We start from the raw sequence: 21,236 nt of genomic DNA on the forward strand, positions 1-21,236 counted from the left end.
TTGCCATGCATAAGATTTAGCCTTCTAGGAAAGTTCTGGGGACATTCTTCCAGTGTGATTGAACAATTTTTTTAAGTGGGAACATTCCAATCATTCTAGGCCATAGTATGTATTCACTGATGCAATATTTTGTTCATTGATATTTCTACTGCAGGCTCTCTGCATCAGCATTTTGAGTAATATGAAAAGGTAGTTTGAAGTGCTTTTTCATACTTAGTTTAATTTAGCTCTGAATAATATAAAGTGATGATTTGTAGGAAACCTTGAGAATAATTTTCCCAAATTTCACATTTAGTGCTAAGGAGATTTTGTAAATGTACTTATAATTTGATTTAGACATAAATAAAGAACTAAATTAAACTTAAACTGAAAAGTTTGCTTTCCTTTGAGCACAAAATTTGCATACAGATTTTGGTTGTGTACAGCTATGTTTATAGTGATAAATGAGAATAGTTTTTATGATAAATAGACCAAAAAAATCTCAAAAATAAAAAGTTTTCAGAAGGCTTTGGTATGAAATATATAGCCTATCTATAAAGTCTTACATGCCAATATTAGACCTTTATTTTGCTGAATAAAAGTTTGCAAATACCATCATTTCAGCTCTAGTCATATTTCCAGTAAGGGAATTTATATGTTGACAAAACTTATGTTGTGCTTCAGGGAAAATAGTAGCCAAGTGAATATATCTCTGTTGACACTCACTTTCTATGAGCTAAACTTTAAAAACTAACAAACTTACAGGTTAGACACACGACTAAGTTAATGCTATACTGTTATATTGTATAACTTTTGTGAAAATAAAGAAATTGGTTGAAGTGTCAGAGTTACTTATTTTGTTGTTGTTGTTATATTGTGTTGATAGGGAAATAAAAGCTTTCAGAGACAAAATTGCTTAGTTGAAAAGCTTTCATGGTCAATCCTTTAATGATCAAATCCTGGCCCTACTGCTAATTAGCTACATGACCAAGAATCTTTTCTACACTTGAGTTTCCTCATCTGTAAAGTGCTTATGATACAGCATATATGATAGGGATGTAGTGAAAAAACTAAATTATATGACAAATTTAAAACATCTGCAACAGTTCCTGACATCATGTATTGAAAAATTACTGTTTCAGTTTTCTAGATGCTGAGATACAGAGAGGACAAATAGCTCCTAGAACATGATAGGCCTTATTCCATCTCAGATTCAGATTTACACTGCTTAATCAACTGCCAGTTCCCAGGTATTTTTAAATCTTTGCTACTCCCTCCCTAGTGCTTTCATGAATGTGTTCTAGTTTACTTTCCACTCCTTTTCCCACTGATAAAATAATGTACTCTTTGATTCAAAGTCTACAATGGCTTTCTTTCATGCTTCATTGCACATCTAACTCTGGCCTAAGGTGGGGACTGGGTGATGGAAACCAATAATAAGTGAGTTTCCACTACATGCAAATCTCTTAGTCTCTGAGTACTGAGACCTCCCTGTTTCTTGTTTATTTATTTATTTTTTAGCAGTCTTGCCTTGTTATGGGAGCCTGACAGGAAAATGAAATGAAAATATGTAATAGTATATCTACTCAAGCTGCCTAAATTCTCAGACTTGTAGCACCTCACTTAACCCATAGCCCCTGCTTTCTTGATTTATCTTGCCTCGTATAGTATTGTTCTGCTCCAAGATCATAACAACACTAACTACATCTCATAATATACTTTTACAGTGTCTATGTTCCACCCTGGTGCAAAAACATCTTGATACAGAAATGAGTATTGTAGTGCCCTGAGAGAACAGGAATCTAGGTCTATGTACTTAATTTTTTTCCATTGACTTTATATATGACTTTATATATTCCATTGACTTTATATGTGAGAGTTTTTTTCTTTCCATAAGCTATGCTGTTAAATTACGGACAATGTCTGTTTTGCTATCTTTAGTTCTTTCTCTGAAGTAGATCATATTACCCTAATTTCACAGAAAGCTAGAGTTCATTGCCTTTGGACAAATCCAAGCCTCATTTTCCTCATTCATAAGACAATGATAATAGTATCTGATTCATTGGGTTTATGGGATTAAATAGAATAAAAAATAATGAAAGAGATTATCACACTGTGTCATATAATATACATTCAGTAAATGGCAATTTTCCATAGATGGGAATACCTGAATAAAATTTCATTTATTTATATCATGCACTGGATGAATTTTAGGATCAGAAGAGTTGGGAAAAAGACATTTTGTTGGATATCCTCTACTCTAGTGATTTCCAGTTGTGTTCTAAGACTCTTGGATTTCTCAGGCTATAGCATTAGAATAGAATAGACTTTCTTACCCTCCTTCACTTGTTTAAATCTAAAGCAATGTAGTTGGATTTTCTAACTTGCATTCACATAATTTCATTAACTTACAAAACATATCATTGAGCATACCTTATTCAAGTCTTGATACACCATGTAATCTGAAATAAACAATTACCCCAATGTGACACATTCTGAAGATGTGCATGGATCTCTTTGGATGGACTTTCTTAATCACTGCCATAGTCTAGGCCTTGTAAATGGATATAACATACTTCAGAGAAGACTGAATATTCAAATAAGAGGAATGGACAATATTGAGAAGTATATTCCAAACACAATGAATTAAATTAGAAATCAACAAAGGAAGGAAATTCGTGAAATATACAATTAATTGGATGATAAACAAAATTAATTCTTTGGGTCAAAGAATAAATTGCAAAGAGAATTAGGAAAATGTAAGCTGAATAAAAATGAAAAAAAAGAGAGAATTTGTGGGGCCTAGCTAAGGTAGTGCTTAGAGGGAAATTAATAGCTATAATTCCTATATTAGAAAAGAAGAAGGGGCACCTGGGTGGCTCAGTGGTTGAGCGTCTGCCTTTGGCTCAGGTCGTGATCCTGGAGTCTTGGGATCGAGTCCCACATCAGGCTCCCCATGGGGAGCCTGCTTCTCCCTCTGCCTATGTCTCTGCCTCTCTGTGTGTCTCTCATGAATTAAAAAAAGGAAAAGAAGAGAAGAAAAATTTCAGATCAATTAACCTAAACTTATTCCTCAAGAAATTAGAAAAAGAACTAGTCACAAAGTAAGCAGATAAGAAATTAATAAAGACTGATGTAGAAGTTATTAAAAAAGAGAAAATCAATAGATTAAAATTGATGACACCAATATTTGGTCCTTTGAAAACCAATCTGTAAAATTGATTCATTGAAAACTCATATTTGAGAGAAAAATGTATGTACTTGCACATACACACACCACTTACTTATTTTCAGGGTTTAACTCACACAATTGTGGAGGGACGAGTCCAAAATCTTCAGGATAGGCCAGCAGGTTGGAGATCCAGAAAAAAGTTGCAGTCCGAGTTGAAAGGCAATCTGCTGCCAGAACTCCTTGCTTGGGAAGATCAAACTCTTTCCTATTAAGGCTTCCAACTCTTTGGTGAGGCCCACACACATTACAGAGGGTAATCTGGTTTACACAAAATTCATCAATTTAAATGTTAAATCTTATCAAAAAACTTCTTTTTTTCTGAAGTTCACATTCAAAATAATGTTTGACCAAATATCTGAGCATTGTAGCCCAATCTAATTAATACATACAGTTAACTATATAACAGACACAAATTACTAAAATCAGTGCTGAAAGACCGGGCATAACTACTGACCTTACAGAAATGAAAAGGATTAGAAGAGAATACTTGGAAAAACATTATGCTAACAAATTAGAACATTTTGATGTAATGGACAAATTCTTAGAATGATATGAAACTATTGAATTTCACTCAAGAAGACAGAAAATTTGAATAGACCTAAACCATGAAATTGAATTATTAATCAATAAGTGACATACAAAGAAAAGACCAGGCCCAAATAACTTCAATGGTGAATTTTACCAAATCTGTAAAGAAAAATTAATATCAATTCTACATACTCATTCAAAAAATAGAAGAGGGAAGTAGGATTAGTTATAAATTAAGACTTGACATACTTGGTAAAAAGGAGTTGATCATGATTCCAGCCTATGAGGTCCTTCACTTTTCATTTCTTCATCACTTCGAATTATCCACTGGAACTGCCTGTGACTGTTGGCCTTTTGGATATTGGGATGAGTCTGTCTAAATTGTTGAAAAGTATTTATCATCACGGCGGATCAAGAGATAACAAAAAGAGTTGTCATTAGAACTTGAATACTCACTACATGCTATGCAATGTTTGGCAGTTTCCATGTATTTTTTAAATTTTCTGTTAATTGCATTAGATTGTTGGATAAGTTTTTTTAAATTTTTATTATTGTAGTTGACTTATAATGTTATAGTCATTTCAAGTGTACAACATAGTGATTCAACAGTTCGATACATTGCTCAATGCTCACCAAGGTAAATGTAGTCACCATCTGTCACCATAAGTTATTACAGTGGTATCCATTGTATTTTCTATGCTGTACTCTTCAGCTCTATGACTTATTTCTTTTATAACTGGAAGTTTGTGCCTTTTAATCCCCTTCACCTATTTCGCCCATCCCCTGCAATCAGATTATAGAATCTGTTTCTTTTAATGCCAATAGAGAACTATAGTTTTGTGTTTTATTATGTAGGTTGTAAATAGTTTTTAAATGAGGCTGATGTTTTTATTGAGATATTATTTAGGTACCATAAAATTCACTATTGCAAGTATACAATTCAGTAGTTGTTGGCGTATTCACAAGATTGTACAACCATCACCACCATTCTAATTCCAGAATACTTTCATCACCTCAAAGGCACTCTGTATGTGTTAGCAGTCATCCTCCTTTGCCTCCTCTCTTCAAACTCTGACAATCACTAATCTCCTGTTTTGTTCCTATGAATTTTCCTATTATGTACTGTCTTGGCATCCTTGTTGAAAAATCAATTGACCACAGATGTATCAATTTATTTCTGGACTCATCTTCCATTGATCTATCTATCTATCTATCTATCTATCTATCTATCTATCCTTATGCCAGTCTCACACTGTTTTAATTGATGTAGCTTTGTAGATAAATAAATTAAAAGACATTCATGGATTGGAAGATTTAATATTGCTAAGATGACGATATTCCCCAAATTTTGTAGCGAATTTTGAAATTTGGAAGTATGTGAATTCCAATTTTATTTTTTTATTTTTCAAGGTTATTCTGAGTATTCTGGGTCACTTGCATTTCTATATGAATTTGAAGATCAGCTTATCCCTTTCCACAAAAATTGGCGTTTGGATTTTCGATAGGGATTGTATTGAATCTGCAGTCTTTTCACTTATTTAGATCTTTAATTTCTTACATTATTATTTTATAGTTTTCATTATATAAATCTAGCATTTCTTTGGTTAAATTTGTTTCTCTTATTATTTGAATGAGAGTCATCCTTGTCTTGTTCCTGATTTCAGGGAGGACGGGTTTCCGTTATTCATCATTGAGTTGATGTTAGCTGTAGGTCTTTTCACAGACACCCTTTGTTAGGTTACATTCCTATTAGTAGTTTGCTGAGTATTTTTTTTTAATCACAAAAAGGTGTTGGATTAGGTCAAATGGTTCTTGTGCATCTCCTGAGATAATGACATGTTTTGTGTTCCTTATTCTTTCAATATGGTGCACTACATTAATCTGGTTTTGGATGTAAAGCCATTCTTGATTATTCTTGATTATTCAGCCATTCTTGATTGTTTATTCTGGCATAAATCCCACTTAATCATGGTGTATTATTATCTTCTATATATTGCTGGATTTTGTTTGCTAGTATTTTTGAGGATTTTTGCATCTATATTTATATGAGGTATTGGTCTGCAGTTTTCTTTTCAGATGATGTTTTTCTCTAGTTTTGGTATCAGGGTAATACTGTCTTCATAGAATGAGTCAGGCAGTATTTCATTCTTTTCTAAGTTTGGAATATTTTCTGAAAGATTGGTCTTAATTTGGGGCACATGGGTGACTCAGTTTTTAAGCATCTGCCTTTGGCTCAGGTCATGATCCTGGCCAGGGTCCTGGGATCAAGCCCTATGTGTCATGTCATGTGTGTTGGGCTCCCTGCTCATGAGGGAGTTTTCTCCTCCCTCGTCCTCTACCCCTCCACTGCTTGTGAGTGCTCTGTCTTAAATAAATAAATAAATTCTTTTAAAAAAGATTGGTCTTAATGTTTCTTTAAACCTTTGGTAAAATTCACCATTGAAGCCATCTGGGCCTGAGCTTCTCTTTGTGGCATTTTTAAAATTACTAAACCAATTTCCTTACTTATTATAAAACTATTCTGACTTCCATGTATTATTTGCAATTTTAAAGGCAACTCCTGAAGTAGGTGGCATGATGACAATTATAAAGAAGAGGAAACAGATTGATTTTTTTATAATGAATGCCAAGTTAACGAATGGCAAAGCTAAAATTCTGATCATTCTGGCTACAAAAACTGTGTCAATTTCCCTTGCATCACACGATCTTCCATGAACACTGATTAAGGTTATATACTCGCTTTGTCTTAGGTGTGAATACAAAGTTGTAAGATACTAAAGCCATTAGAGAAATGTTGGCACTTTGAAGCAAATGTCTATTGGCAAGCTGACTTTCAGTCAATATTTTTTTGGGCAGATTGTGAACATCTTTGTGAAAAGATGAAATCTAACCCATTTTTAGTTCTCTGTCTTTCATCTGGAAGTCAGATTTTGGTATTGTGGTTTTTAATTTTTTTTTGTTTGAGTATAGTTGACATGCAATGTTACATCAGTTTCAAGTTTACAACATCCTGAATCAACTTCTCTACCTGTTATGCTATGTTCACCATAAGTGCAGCTACTTTCTGTCATGATACAACAATATTACAGTATCACTGATGATATTGCATGTGCTGTGCTTTTTATTCATGTAATGTATTCATTCTATAACTGGAAGCCTTTATCTCCCACTTCCTTTCACCCATTTTTGCCCATTGCCACCACCCTCCCTGGCAGCCATCAGTTTGTTCTCTGTATTTACAGGTCTGATTTTTGCTTTTTGTTCAGTGACTCATTTGTTTTGTTTTTTTTTTAAGATTTTACATATGAGTGAAATCATATGATATTTGTCTTTCTTAGTCTGACTTATTTCACTTAGCATAATACACTCTAAGTCCGTCAGTGTTGTCACAAATGACACACGCTTATCCTCTGTAATAGCTGTTTAATACTCTATTATGTATATGTATGCATGCGCATGTTAGATTTTGGTAATGTTTTTTATTTTGCCTCTTATCATACTGACTTACTTTTGAGTTTATATGGCAGGGACAACATTTGGGTTCCTCTTGCTGAAGAAAATTGTCCTCTGTGTTAAACTTCTTTCTCCTTTCTTATTTTGTGAGAAAGATTTTTGAGCTTTTTTATGAAGAATTCCAGAAAACAGGAGATACAGAAGAAACGTGTTGTAGGGTGAAAGAAGAAATGGGAAGGAAGTAAAGGAAAAGTGTAATGCAGGCTAGGGCTTTGTGATTGTTTTGAAGTAAGAGTTTGAGAAGAAATGAGAGACGAATTAAGGAGTATTGAGAATTGGACCCCTTTTTGTTTTCTGAAAAATACAAGTGAATGATTTGTTTTGTCCACTGGACTAAGTTTACCTTGCCGTAGGATTAGTCCAGATGCGGACCATGAAGTCTCCCACTTATATGAGTATCACACTCCCAACCCACAAAGTGCATGTTTTTGACTGGTTTTCTATATGGGTGAATCCGCATACAAAATAATAATGGCTTTTGAATCTGTTTTGCATAGGACATGATTTATTCCCTCATTAACTCAACAAATAATTATTAAAAACCAGTTCTGTTCTAAGCCCTGTGGTAGATGCTGGATGAATAAAAAAAAATATGATCCCTGATTTCATGGCATTTATAGCCCAGGCAGAGAGATATATATCTAATAATTATACATACAAGCCTATGGTTATTTACAATTTGTGGTAACTCTTATGAGGAGAAAGTACGTAAAAGTATGATAGAGAAGCATGCCAGACCTAAGTTAAATGGTTGTGGTGTTCAGGGAAGCCATGTCCAAGGTAATGATTTAAAACTAAGACCTGAAATCTGTGTAGGAGTTACCCAAACGATGAGACTACCAGTTAGAAAATTCTGCACATGCCCAAGTTCTAATCTGGGAAAGAGTTGTGTTCTTTTAAGACATTAAAAGTACCAAGGACTAGATCATAGCAAGAGAGAAGGATATGTAGCTGAGGCAAGATTACACAGATCATGTAAAAAAACTTTTCAGAATATTGTATCCTGGGCAGCCCGGGTGGCTCAATGGTTTAGCACCACCTTCGGCCCAGGACATGATACTGGAGACCCGGGTTCGAGTCCTGCATCGGGCTCCCTGCGTGGAGCCTGCTTCTCCCTCAGCCTGTGTCTCTGCCTCTCTCTCCCTATGTCTCTCGTGAATAAATAAATAAAATATTTTAAAAAGATTATTTTATCCTGTGTCCACATGGGAGTTATTCTAGGAGCATTTGGAGTCTGTTTCCTCCCCTAACTCCAGGTGAACTTTTTAAACATTCAAGAACCAAGTACCAGCATTCCGGAAGACCAGAGTTAAGGGACATCTAGATTTTGAGTGACCTCACTTTCAGAGACATATGTACAATTTTGCTAGATGATAAGACAAGTAACATTCTATAATCACCTGTCCCCTAATACAACAATGTACAATAAAAACTAGTTAGACAGGATGAGTGGTCTATGACCATAAAGCAGGTTTTCTGGGTGGGAGGGGAGATCCATACGTTATCTACACTATGCTCTGTGTACTCTTCCCTCTAATGAGGCACAATGTAGAAGCTGAGGGTCATGAAAATGGAATGACCTTATCACTATTAATGGGAGAGTTGATTTCATACCTCTCAGTTGTGAACTCTTATTTCTAGAATATCTTGTCAATCAGATATTAATAATAATTATTCATCCATCAAACCATGCTTTTGTTCTCCAAATATTAACTAAATAAGTATTTAATTAATGAAAAACAGTCAGGAACTGAGACTATACTCAAGAACAATTGGACATTTTCCTAGATCCTTCAGAGCTATAACAAAGCCCTAGCATGCTTTAAAAAAAATAAAATATTAACTACACAAATCAAAGTACCTATCTAGAATGAAATCTTTCAAAATCCCTGAGGGAAGAGAGGGAAGTATTCTTTCTTTTGGGGAGAGGTCTTAGTATAAGAGACAAGCCTAGTGGATTCAACTTAGTTCTTCTGTCCATTTAAAACTTTTGGTTAAGCGCATAATGTGTGCATGACACACTCATTCATGTTAATATTACCAATATGTGTGGAATAAGACTAAATGGATAGCAAGTTTCATTTTGGTGAAATGTTTAAAAAATCAATCCCTCATATGAAAGCTAGCATAATGCCTGGCTCCTAATATATTCTACAACTCATAATCTCAAGGGAATTCAATTTTCAATCATACATAGGTACAAAGGGTAGCAAGCAACATGAAGCTGATGCTTTTAAAGTCTCATATCCATTTCTTGAACCATGTATAGATAAATTGAAAGCAGTAGATAAATTGAAAATAGTTGATTTTAGGGGTTATTTTATCCTCTAAAATTCATGCACAAGAAAGAGAAGTCTTTGGAACAGTATCTTTCTTTCTATTCTCCCATTTATGGTTTGAATGTTTTCTAGAAGCATTTTTGAAATAGAACTATGGGAAAAGTTGAAAGAAAAAGCAGACAGTGCATCTGAGTCAGCTGCTGGAACATCGGTGGATGTTTTCCAAGCCTCTGAAAGACCATCTGGACCAATAACAGTATTGATCAGCACTCAGTACAACACTATGGAGAGTGCTCTAGTGATCCCATATGCTTTAGATGGACATCAGGCCTGGCCCTTGGCCCAGCATTTATGGGAGATGCACCCATGACCTTGTGATCTTGTGGCTGGGTGAATCCATTTTTGTTAGTTGACTTTGGTTTTTCAGAAATGAGGGAGGGGAAAAATAAGCCCAAACAGTATCCACACTATCATTTTAGACAATGGAGCAGATCTTTGTGAGGGAGTTACAGAGCCTGAAGAAAGGTGACTGTAACCAGAGGTGAAGCAGATTTAGTGTTGCAGAATTTAGAAGATCTTTCTACAATATTTCAATATTTCCACTTGAAATGAAGGCGGAGTGCTGTCCTATACCTTAATTTTGAATCCACAAAATGGATCCACAACTGAGGGAGCAGTTTTAAAGTAAAATCATATTGTAATCTGGCTATCATTACTGTTAACGTCTGTGCCAGAAAGAGATAAGAGAAGTTTGTGCAAATATAAAGACTCTGGCCCTGATAAAACTTCAGTGGATCTGTCCAATGGTTCTGAACATTTTGGGTCAGAATTCTCCCTTGGAGAATTTCATGAAAGTCATCCAGCCAACCAGTAGTTCATGCATTGAATCTTGCATACAATTTCAGGGGATTGGAGAACCTTGATATGTGCTTAAGTCAACCCACTGCTCCTAAGTTAAGAACTCTTGGGCTAAATAATAAAAACATTATACTGTATTTATGAAAAAGTCAGGAGGTTTGAGCATTGATAAGGAAGCTAGGCTCCAGAACTAGAATCCACTAGAGGAATCAGTATCTACCTATCTGTAATTAGTGACATGAGTCCACAGGGGGTTGGCCTATAGGTGAGATTTTATGAGCTGAACAAAGGTGCCTTTTATTATAGATTATCTTGAGAGTTTCATCCTAGGTTCCACTGGGCCACTTCAGCTCTCCACACATCTGTCCAGCTTCCATATATCCGCCTTCGCTTCCCATCACGCTATACTCTTCTCCCTCCCCGGCTTATGCTGTTCGTTCAGTAAACACTTGTAACTCCAAGAAAAGCATATCCATGTACCTAAGAGTCCTTCTTTGGATTTGGAAAATGAACCCACAGTTCTAGAGGCAAAGATTATTAAGCAATGCTCCCCATTTTACCACACACACACAAAAAAGATATAAAGCTTAGTCACCCTCATGGCTTTAAGTATGAGTGAGTAATTACATTAAAATCATATCCTGATTCAGAAACTCAGGGCTGGAAAAGAAGAGGCTATATGTTAAATGTACACTCCACTTGCATTTGAACCCAGTTAGTTATCTGTGGAGCAACATTTGAGAACCACTGTTCTAGCAAAAGTAATAATGAAAACTGATAGCAACAACCCTTCATCATTTACTAAATGTGAAGCACTTAATACATAGAGTCCTATGTTGGCCTATGAACAAATCTAAGATGTAGGTATATTAATGGTAATATCATATATTGACCATCCAGGCGTAGTGAGGTAGAGGTTAAAAAGAGGTAAAGAAAAAAAAAAAAGGTAAAGACAACTTGCCCAACTTTGCATAGAAGAAGAGCAGGGACTCCCTGCTAAGCCTGTCTGAAGAGTGAGTTCTGGGCTTCTCACCCTTTTCTATTATACCATGTGGTATAGACATGCCTGTGGGGATCTGGTGAAGCCTATGAATAGGCTTTTCTCAGAATAATATTTTTAAGTACTTAAAATGAAACAACAAATTCCCAAGTAAACTGAATATATGACTGGGTGATGGGCACTGAGGGAGGCACTTGATGGGATGAGCAAGTTATGCTCTATGTTGGCAAATCGAACTCCAATAAAAAATATACAAAAAATTCAGTTATTTCTCATTCATTTGGGGAATATAAATAATAGTGAAAGGGAAAATAAGGGAAGGGAGAAGAAATGTGTGGGAAATATCAGAAAGGGAGACAGAACGTAAAGACTGCTAACTCTGGGAAACGAACTAGGGGTGGTGGAAGGGGAGAAGGGCGGGGGGTGGGAGTGAATGGGTGACGGGCACTGGGTGTTATTCTGTATGTTAGTAAATTGAACACCAATAAAAAAAATAATAATAATAAAAAAAATAAATAACAAAAAAAAAAAATTCAGTTATCAACTTAACTTTAAAAAAATGAATATGGGATATAGTAATATGTGCTGCTTTTGTAATGCTTTACCTAGCAAGATCTAGGGACAAGTCTAATAACTACCACAGTTTCAAAGTGGTAATTCAAATGAATATATGATGTTTTGATATATCTGTAATAACCCTAAGGTGATATGAAAATATCTATGATTGCTATTGATCAAGTCACAGATGCTGCTCATAGAACCGTGTCTTTTTCTTAATAATAAATTTATTTTTTATTGGTGTTCAACTTGCCAATATACAGAATAACACCCAGTGCTCATCCCGTCAAGTGCCCCCCTCAGTGCCCGTCACCCATTCACCCCCACCCCCCGCCCTCCTCCCCTTCCACCACCCCTAGTTCGTTTCCCAGAGTTAGGAGTCTTCATGTTCTGTCTCCCTTTCTGATATTTCCTACCCATTAGAACTGTGTCTTGTTGCCTGTATTGATCATGGAAGGAAATGCTGAACTTCACATAAATGTTAGTGCAAATATGTATATATTTTTTCCACATCTGTGTTCATGGATTCTGAATTCCATCTACAGAGCCCAGGATAAGAATTCCTTCTGTAGAGTTTGTCCTCTTAATTGGCATGATGCACGAACTTTCACTGGAATGATTAAAGAGAAGTCCTCTGTTTCCTTGTAGCTCTGATATTCTATGACTTTCTCTAGTAAGTGGTGAAAATAAAAAGCAATGTGACATTGTCAAAATAAAATTTGAAAAATTGGACATTAAAGTGAATGATACTTTTCCAAAGCAGTGTTCCTGGGAAGATGTGCACTCATTGCAATGATGCTTCCTTGTTTGTTTGGCTTTTTTGCCCAAAACGTTTTAGACCTCCTAGTATCAAGCATGAGCTGACTCCAAACTGTGACTTGGGTAGTATTTAGTTTTATCTCCTTGAGTATCCCTCCTTTATCCTCAGCTGCAGTTGCCAGAGCTCCACCATTCTTCCGAAGCCCCCAGAGCATCTCAGTCTCAAATGCTAGTCATTGGGGCCCCCTCCTCTTTTCCTTCACTTCAATCTTTGAGGAATTTCCTCTCATCTCACTTTCTAAGTTTAGGTCCTGTATCTGATTTTGTCCCATTCTCTCTTTGGCCCTTCTCCCTCTACTCCCCCTCTCCTTCTCTTTAATTTTCCTTATGTTGCTAAGCTCCTCCCTCTCTTCCAAAAATAATGCTCAACTGTCTCTTTTGCAAAACAATACGGTCTATTTTCTAATTCATCCACATTCTCAGGGTCAAACTCAGGAAAAGGTAAACTGTGCTTTCCTTTCTCAGTGCAGACCTCATTATCCTTTGGAAATCTGACTTCTTTCTATCCACACCACTCAACTGAAACTGCTCGATTAAACTCACCAAGGACTTCCTGATTTTCGAACCCAGCATCCTTTACTATCTCCTCATTTGCCTGAAATTGCATTCCTCTTCTCAGTTTTTTCTATTCCTCTCTCTTACTGGTCTTCCTCTACCCTTTAATGACACCTTTTCTTTCCCTTTTTCGTATTTATGTCTTATAATACAAAATAATGTGTGTATATATGTAAAATATATCATATATTATATATATAATATACATATATAGTCTATCAACACTATGCCATATAAGATATATACCTCTCAGGTTTATTGTGAGGAAACTATGTGCATATAATTAATATATGGCATATGTTATACATAAAGTTAATGTGTATTACATAAAATTGTATATTCCATTTGATATGATTTTCACATATGCACGAATATGTATGTGTGTGCGTGTACACACTTAATCCTCACAACAAGCATTGAAATATATAAAATTATTTTCTCCATTTTACAGATACAGAAATTGAGGCACAGAGAGGCCACCCCAATTGCTCATGATCACAGAGCTGGTAAGTACCTGAGCTAAGATTTAAACGGTGCACTCTGGGTAAAGGGCCTATGCTCATAGCTATTCTATTGTACACTGCATGTTCTGCACCTTCAGTTTCCAGAGAAGGAACATAGCCAAGAAGGTAGATGTTCTGTTATTTCATCGGAGACACTGTTACAGGATTTCTTATATTTGAGTACCTGGCTTCTTGGTTACTACACTTCAAAGAGTGAAGAGGTAGCCCAGACAGACTGGTGGGCACCAAAGCAAAGTTTATTGAGTGATAGTAAAGTTTATTGAGTAATACTACAAAGTTCCCAAAGAGGGAGGGGATCCTGAATTGTTGCCACCAGAGTTTCTAAGTTTAGGGGTTCTTATGGGCTTCTTGGTGGGCTGTTTTCATCTGATTAACTCTCCTGTCATCCAATCAGGTTTTTGTCATCTATCTATCACCTGGGAAAGGATGGAGGACTCCTTTTAGGATGGTGTAAAATCCTTAAGGGTGGTTTCCTCTTAGGGTGAGAGGGGCCTTGTCCCTGCCTGTCTTTCTTCCAACTGTCCTTCATCAACACTGAGTCCCAAACTGAAGCCAACTTCTCCCTGAGTAACACAGGCCTTCACTATAGCCCTACTTATGTGGAGATGTTCATGATTATTAGTATAGGTTGAAATCTTATCCAAGTTCAAATTTTAAAGTAATTTGAAAGCTTTTTTTCCCCAGCTTCTTTTTTTTTTTTTTTTTTTACATTTTTTTTTTTAAATTTTATTTATTTATGATAGTCACAGAGAGAGAGAGAGAGAGAGGCAGAGACACAGGCAGAGGGAGAAGCAGGCTCCATGCACCGGGAGCCCGATGTGGGATTCGATCCCGGGTCTCCAGGATCGTGCCCTAGGCCAAAGGCAGGCGCCAAACCGCTGCGCCACCCAGGGATCCCTTTTCCCCAGCTTCTGATCTAATTATCAGCAGCCATGATATCTTTTGCCACCTTTGCCTCCTTCCCTTGTTCACAGCTCACTAGTTCAGTCTCATGCTTTCTCTTGCTTTATCTACAACATCATCTTGCTATCTGGGCTCTCCTTGCTTTAATCCATTTTATACAACTGCCATGTTTATCTTTCCAAGGAGTATGCCATTTATGCCATCCTCTTACTCAAAAATATTCAATGATTTCTTATTGCCTAAGAAATTTAAAATAGATTATTTGACATGATACTAAAGGTCCTTCAGAGTATGTCTCACAACTACTTCAGCTATTTCCCTCCTTTCTTTTAACATTCATTATAATCCTGCCAGTGGAACAATTCTTTGTCCTTTATACATATTTTCATGCAATTACCATTTTCTCTTCTCAAGGTTCTACCTACCTTAAAGACTTATGTCAGACATTGTCTGTCTTATCATAGAAACTTTCCTGATCCCTCTTGCTCCCCCAGAGACTTTAACTTCCTTCTCTTCAGAAAATGTCTAGCTACTAGTACCTCTCCTATACCATTTGGGTTCTGACCCCTACTTTAAACATTTGTGTACTTTTGTGCCACATGGCACAACAGTGGTGGGAAAACTGGACAGCTACATGCAAAAGATGAAACTGGACCCTATATTATACCATTTATAAAAACCAACTCAAAATATATTAAATATTTAAACATAAGACCTGAAACCAGAAAACTCCTAGAAGAAAACATAGGGCATAAGCTCCTTGACATTGGTCTTAGCAATGTTTATATATATATTTTTAATTTGAAACCAAGAGCAAAGACAACAAAAGCAAAAATAAACAAGTGGGATGGAATTATATCAAACAAAAAAGCTTTTTCATAGCAAAGGAAAACATCAAGAAAATAAAAAGGTGACTTATGGAATGGGAGAAAATATTTGCAAGTCATATATCTGATGAAAGGTTAGTATGCAAAATATATAAAGAACCCTTATAAGTGAATAGCAAAAAAAATAGTCTGATTTAAAAAAATGGGCAAAGGAATTGAATAGACATTTTTCCTAAGAAGACATACAATTGGTCTACAGGAACATGAAAAGGTACTCAACAGCACTAATCATGAGGGAAATGCAAATCAAAACCACAAGGAAATATCAATTCTTGGCTGCTAGCTGTCAGAATGGCTATTATCCAAAAGACAAAAAATAAATGCTGACAAGGATATGGAGAAAAGAAGACCCTTATACACTGTTGGTGGTAATGTAAATCAGTTCAGCTCCCATGGAAAAAACAAATATGGATGTGGCACCAAAAATTAAAAACAGAACTACCATATGATCCAGCAATTCCACCTCTGGGTATTTATCTGAATGAAGTAAAATCACTATCTTGAAGAGATATCTGCACCCCCATGCTCATTGCAGCATTATTCCCAATGCCAAAATATGGAAACAACCTAAGTGTGCATCAGCAGATAAATGGATAAAGATAACACATATATATAGCATGGAAATTTATTCAGCCATAAAAAATAAAGAGATTCTACTATTAGCAGCAACATACATGAACCTTGAGGGCACTGTGCTAGTGAAATAAGTCAGCCAGAGAAAGACAAATATTAGTAATCTCATTTAAATGTGGAATCTAAAAAACAAAACAAAATAGAACAGATTCTTGGTTCCCAGTGGTAAAAGGTGGGGATGAGTGAAACAGGTTTGTCAAAAGGTGGTGGTTATACCAGTTATAAGGTACATAAACCTCCAGTTATAAGGTAAATAAATCCTGGGAATGTAACAGGCAGCATGGTAGCTATAATTAACAGTATGGTATTATATAGTTGAAAGTGGCTAAGAAAGACAAAAAAAAGTAAATCTTAAAAATTCTCATTGCAAGAAAAAAAACAACTATGTAAGTTGATGTATATTAACTAAACGTTGTGGTGATCATTTCATGATACATGGATATATTAAATAATACACACAGACCACATATACCCTAAACTAATACAATGTTATATATCAATTATTTCTCAATAAAGCTAGGGAAAAAAAATCTAGTATCACTAACCAAAGAAACATAGGAAGATTCTGAAAGATAGAACGAAAGCAAAATGCTGAGGGACCTCAGGACAGTGAGTTCCTTGGATTTCCTTATTGCCACCCTGGTGGCACACAATGTGAATGCACCTAATGCCACAGAACTATACCTTTTAAAATAATTAAAATGGTAAATTTAGTTATATATACTTTAGCGTAATTAAAAATTTTTATTTGTAAAGGTGCAAAATATCCTTGAAACATGTTTGAAGGAGGGGCTTATAGATGTGATTTGGCCAGACTGATTGGATATTTGGGATAGATGTGACAAACAAAGATATCTATAGATTTTAGTATTTTTAAGACCATCCAGGGTTTTTACATACACTGAATTGAAATGGTCTTGGAATTATTCAATTATAAGGTGCTATCAAAATCTTGAAAGTGCAGAATCTGAGTAATGGGTATTTAGGGGTTCACTACTACCATCTCTATTTTGTCTGTTTTTAAAAATAAAAAAAAAATCTTTAACATGAAAAAAGACTATATACTGTGTCATCCCAACTAGATGATATATCATCCCAACTATAAAATATATATGATACATCTTCAGGCACAACTATGGAGACAGTAAAAAGATCAGTGGTTACCAGGGCTTCAGAGGAGGGATGGAGGGGCAAAAATGTGGAGCAAACAGGAGTTTTAGGATGGTGAAACTATTCTGTATGATACCATAGTGGTGGATATATAACATTATGCATTTGTCAAGTCCTATAGAGCATACAACACAAAGAGCCAACCCTGATGTAAACTGTGGACTTTAATTGATGATAATAATGTATCCATATGGGTTCATCAAATTTAACATATGTATTACAATACTACTAGTTGTTAATAATAGGGGAAACTGTGGGGCATGAGAATGGTTATGAGGAACCCTCTATATTTTCTGATTAAGTTTTTGTAAACCTAACAAAACTCTGAAAAATCAAATCTATTAATTTAAAAAAAATGTAGATGATTTGATAAGACACTTCACCACAGAGGATATACAGATCACAAAAACATTTGAGATGATGCTCAACATCATCTGTCATTAGGGAAATGCAAATGAAACTTCAATGAGATTCAACTGCATACTAATCGCAATCGCTAAAACACAAAAATCTGAAAATATCAAATAAAGGAGAGGATGTGGAGCTAACGGGTCTCTCATTCATTGCAGGTTGAAATGAAAAATATACAGCCACTTTTTCATGTAAGATGTATTTTTAATAATATCTTGAAAGATGGGAAAAAGTGCTTTATTCTAGCAATGAAATGTATTTAACAATTCAGTATTGCATGAAATAACAGAATATGCAAGAGAAAACCACAATTATGGGAAAAAATCTTTATCAAAGCCAGATTTGCTAGAATTTCAAGACAGAGATTGCTATTCCTGACTGCTAAGAACATACCATTACCATAGTCTCAATATACAACCAACAGATAGATACAAAGTCTTATTATTTTATTAAATTAATTTATATACTAAGATTATATGACTTATGTGTAGTACAGGAGGAGAACAATGTGAGTCTCTTCAGGTTGCTTGACTTTCCATTTTATATTCATGCAGATAAAGTGGAAACATTGCATTATGAAAGTGACGCATACAATAAGAGAAGAAATATTCTGTCTAGGCCGGATTTTAACAAGCTATGAGATAAATTGTTCAAACTACATTCTGTCTGAAGTTGAGAAGGAAGTATTTATATGACATTCTGGAAAAAGTAAGAAGATAGACCAGTAAGTAAATCATAGTTTCTTGGGACTTGGGTCAGGGTAGATGATTGACTACAAGGTGAGGCACGAGGAATTCACCCAGTTGTGCTTGTCAAGAGTTTCCTCCCTATTGTTGGTCTGTAGTATTCCATTGTATGGATGCACCTCAATTTGGTAATCCACTCATCCATAGAAGGATGTTTGAGTTGTTTCTGGCTTTTGGCAAATATGAATAGAGATACTATAAACATTCACGTGTTTCTGTGTAAATGTACGTTTTTATTTCTCCCAGGAGTGGGACTGCTGAATCAAAGAGTTAAGTGCACATTTGTTAGAAGTTACTGAGTCATTTCCCACAGTTACTGCACAATTTTAAATTCCCAAGGGTGATGCGTGAGCCTTCAAGTTGCTCTCAGCCGTGCTAACACTAGTGTATTTTCACAAGTATGTTGCATCACATCGTGCTTTTAATTTGCTTTTCTCTAGTGGCTAATGACGGAGGAGATTTTTTTCATGTGCTTATTTAAAACTGTATGTCAACTTTAGTGAAGTATCCATTGGTGTATTTTGCCCATTTTAAAAATTGGATTGTTTTCTAATTTTTGAATTTTGAGAGCCCTTTAAGTATTCTGGATACAGGTCTATCATATAAGTGATCTGCAATTTCTTTTTCAGTCTGTAGCTTGTCTTTTTCTGCTATTAAGAGTGTCTCTCTCAGTGATTTTTTTTTGTAATATTGAGGATGTCTGATACAGCATTCTTTCTTTTTGAATCAAGAGTTTGGTGTCATTTTTGAGATGCCTTTGCCTAATTCTAGGTCATAAGATTCCCTCCTTCATTTTCTTGTAAGGAATTTTACATTTTAAAAGAATTGCCTTTTTTTCTCTCTGATCCTGGGCAATCATCAAGGGGTGGACACAAAGGAAGGATTGAGGCGGACCTTTCACCACAGATAGAGGAGGACCTAGCCCCAGCTGGTCCCCACTGTCAGCTCTGCAAAGCTCCAGGCAGTATTCTCTGGGGGTGTTGTTTATGGACTTCCATCTTTGGAGCCTGACGGAGGTGCCACTTTTTTCTAAAGGAAAAGGCCTCAGTTTACCAGAACTATGAGTCCTAGACTCTGTCATGCATTAAGGTGAAGATCTAGAATAAGGACAGAGGGAACTTCTCACCAGGAGCAGAACCTCAAAGACATCTGCCCCTAGTGTCATTCCTGAAAGGACTCATTCCTGGATATCAGGCAGAGACAACCCTCTTCATGCTCTTGACTTCCTTTACTAGTGTCTCAGGGAGATGGTGGCCTTGGCCCAGGGGACCATCCTCAGGTCAGCAGAAAGGAAGGAAGGGATACAGTTTCTGTCAGGAGTAAATATGATGACCTTGAGGTGGACTGAGGGAACCTCCCACCCTAGTATTCATGGGACCTCACAGAGACCAGACTTTCTTTGCTGTCAGCCCTGGAAAGGAAATACATTTTAATATTGAGGAAGCCTAATATATCTTTTTATTCTTTATGAAAAATCCTTGATGTCATGTTTAAGACATCTTTGCCTAACTCCAGGTCATAGAATTTCTCCCTGTGTTTTCTTTTAAAGATTTTATAACTTTTAATTTACCATTTTATGGTAAATTAATTCATTTACTTAATTTATTTAATTTACCATTTAATAATGATCCATTTACATTTACATAAAGGGTGAGATTTAGGTAGAGTTTTTAGCATATAGATGCTTCATTGCTCTAGCATCATTTATTCAAAACACTAACATTTCAGGATGCCTGAGTGGCTTACCGATTGAGCGTCTCCCTTCAGCTCAGGGTGTGATCCTGGGATGCCGGGATCGAGTCCCACATCGGGCTCTCTGCAGGGAGCCTGCTCCTCCCTCTGCCTGTGTCTCTGTCTTTCTCTCTGTGTCTCTAGTGAATAAGTAAAATAAAATCTTAAAAAAAAAATTAACGTTTCTCAATTTAATTGTCTTTGGACCTTTGTAAAAATTCCATGGGCCATATCGAGGTCTTCTTCTTAACTCCCTGCTTTTTTCCATTAAAATGTATATTTATCCTTAACCAGTACCACTCTGTCTTGGTTACTGTACCATTATAGTGAATCTTAAAATTGAGCAGTGTGGTTCTTTCAATCTTATTTTAGTTTTAAAAATTGTTTAGAAACCTAACAAAATAAATACAAGATCTCTATAAGGAAAGCCATAAAACTATGATGAATGAGATCAAAAGAAACCTAAATGAACGGAGTGATATTTCATGTCCACGGATGGAAGACTTAATGTTGTGAAAATATCAGTTCTTCTCAACTTGATCCTTAAATTCTGTGCAATGTCAATCCAAATCTCAACAGATTATTTTGTGGCTAGCTACCGACTGATTCTGAAGGTTATGTAAAGAGGCAAAGGACTCAGATATGCCAGCACATTATTAAAAGAGAACAAAGTCAGCAAACTGACACTAATCAACTTGAAGACATATTCTAAAATTATAGTATCAAGACAGTGTGATATTGATGAAGAAATAGGCAAATTGAAAAAACTCAATTGAGAACCCAGAAATGGACCCACACAAATATAGTCAACTGACCTTTGACAAAGGAGCAAAGGCATTTCAATTAAGAAAGAATAGCCTTTTCAACAAATGAACAAATAAATGGTGCTGAGACAACTGGACATCCTCAT

This window comes from Canis lupus, chromosome X, assembly GCF_003254725.2.
Source record: "Canis lupus dingo isolate Sandy chromosome X, ASM325472v2, whole genome shotgun sequence".
NCBI lineage: Eukaryota > Metazoa > Chordata > Mammalia > Carnivora > Canidae > Canis > Canis lupus.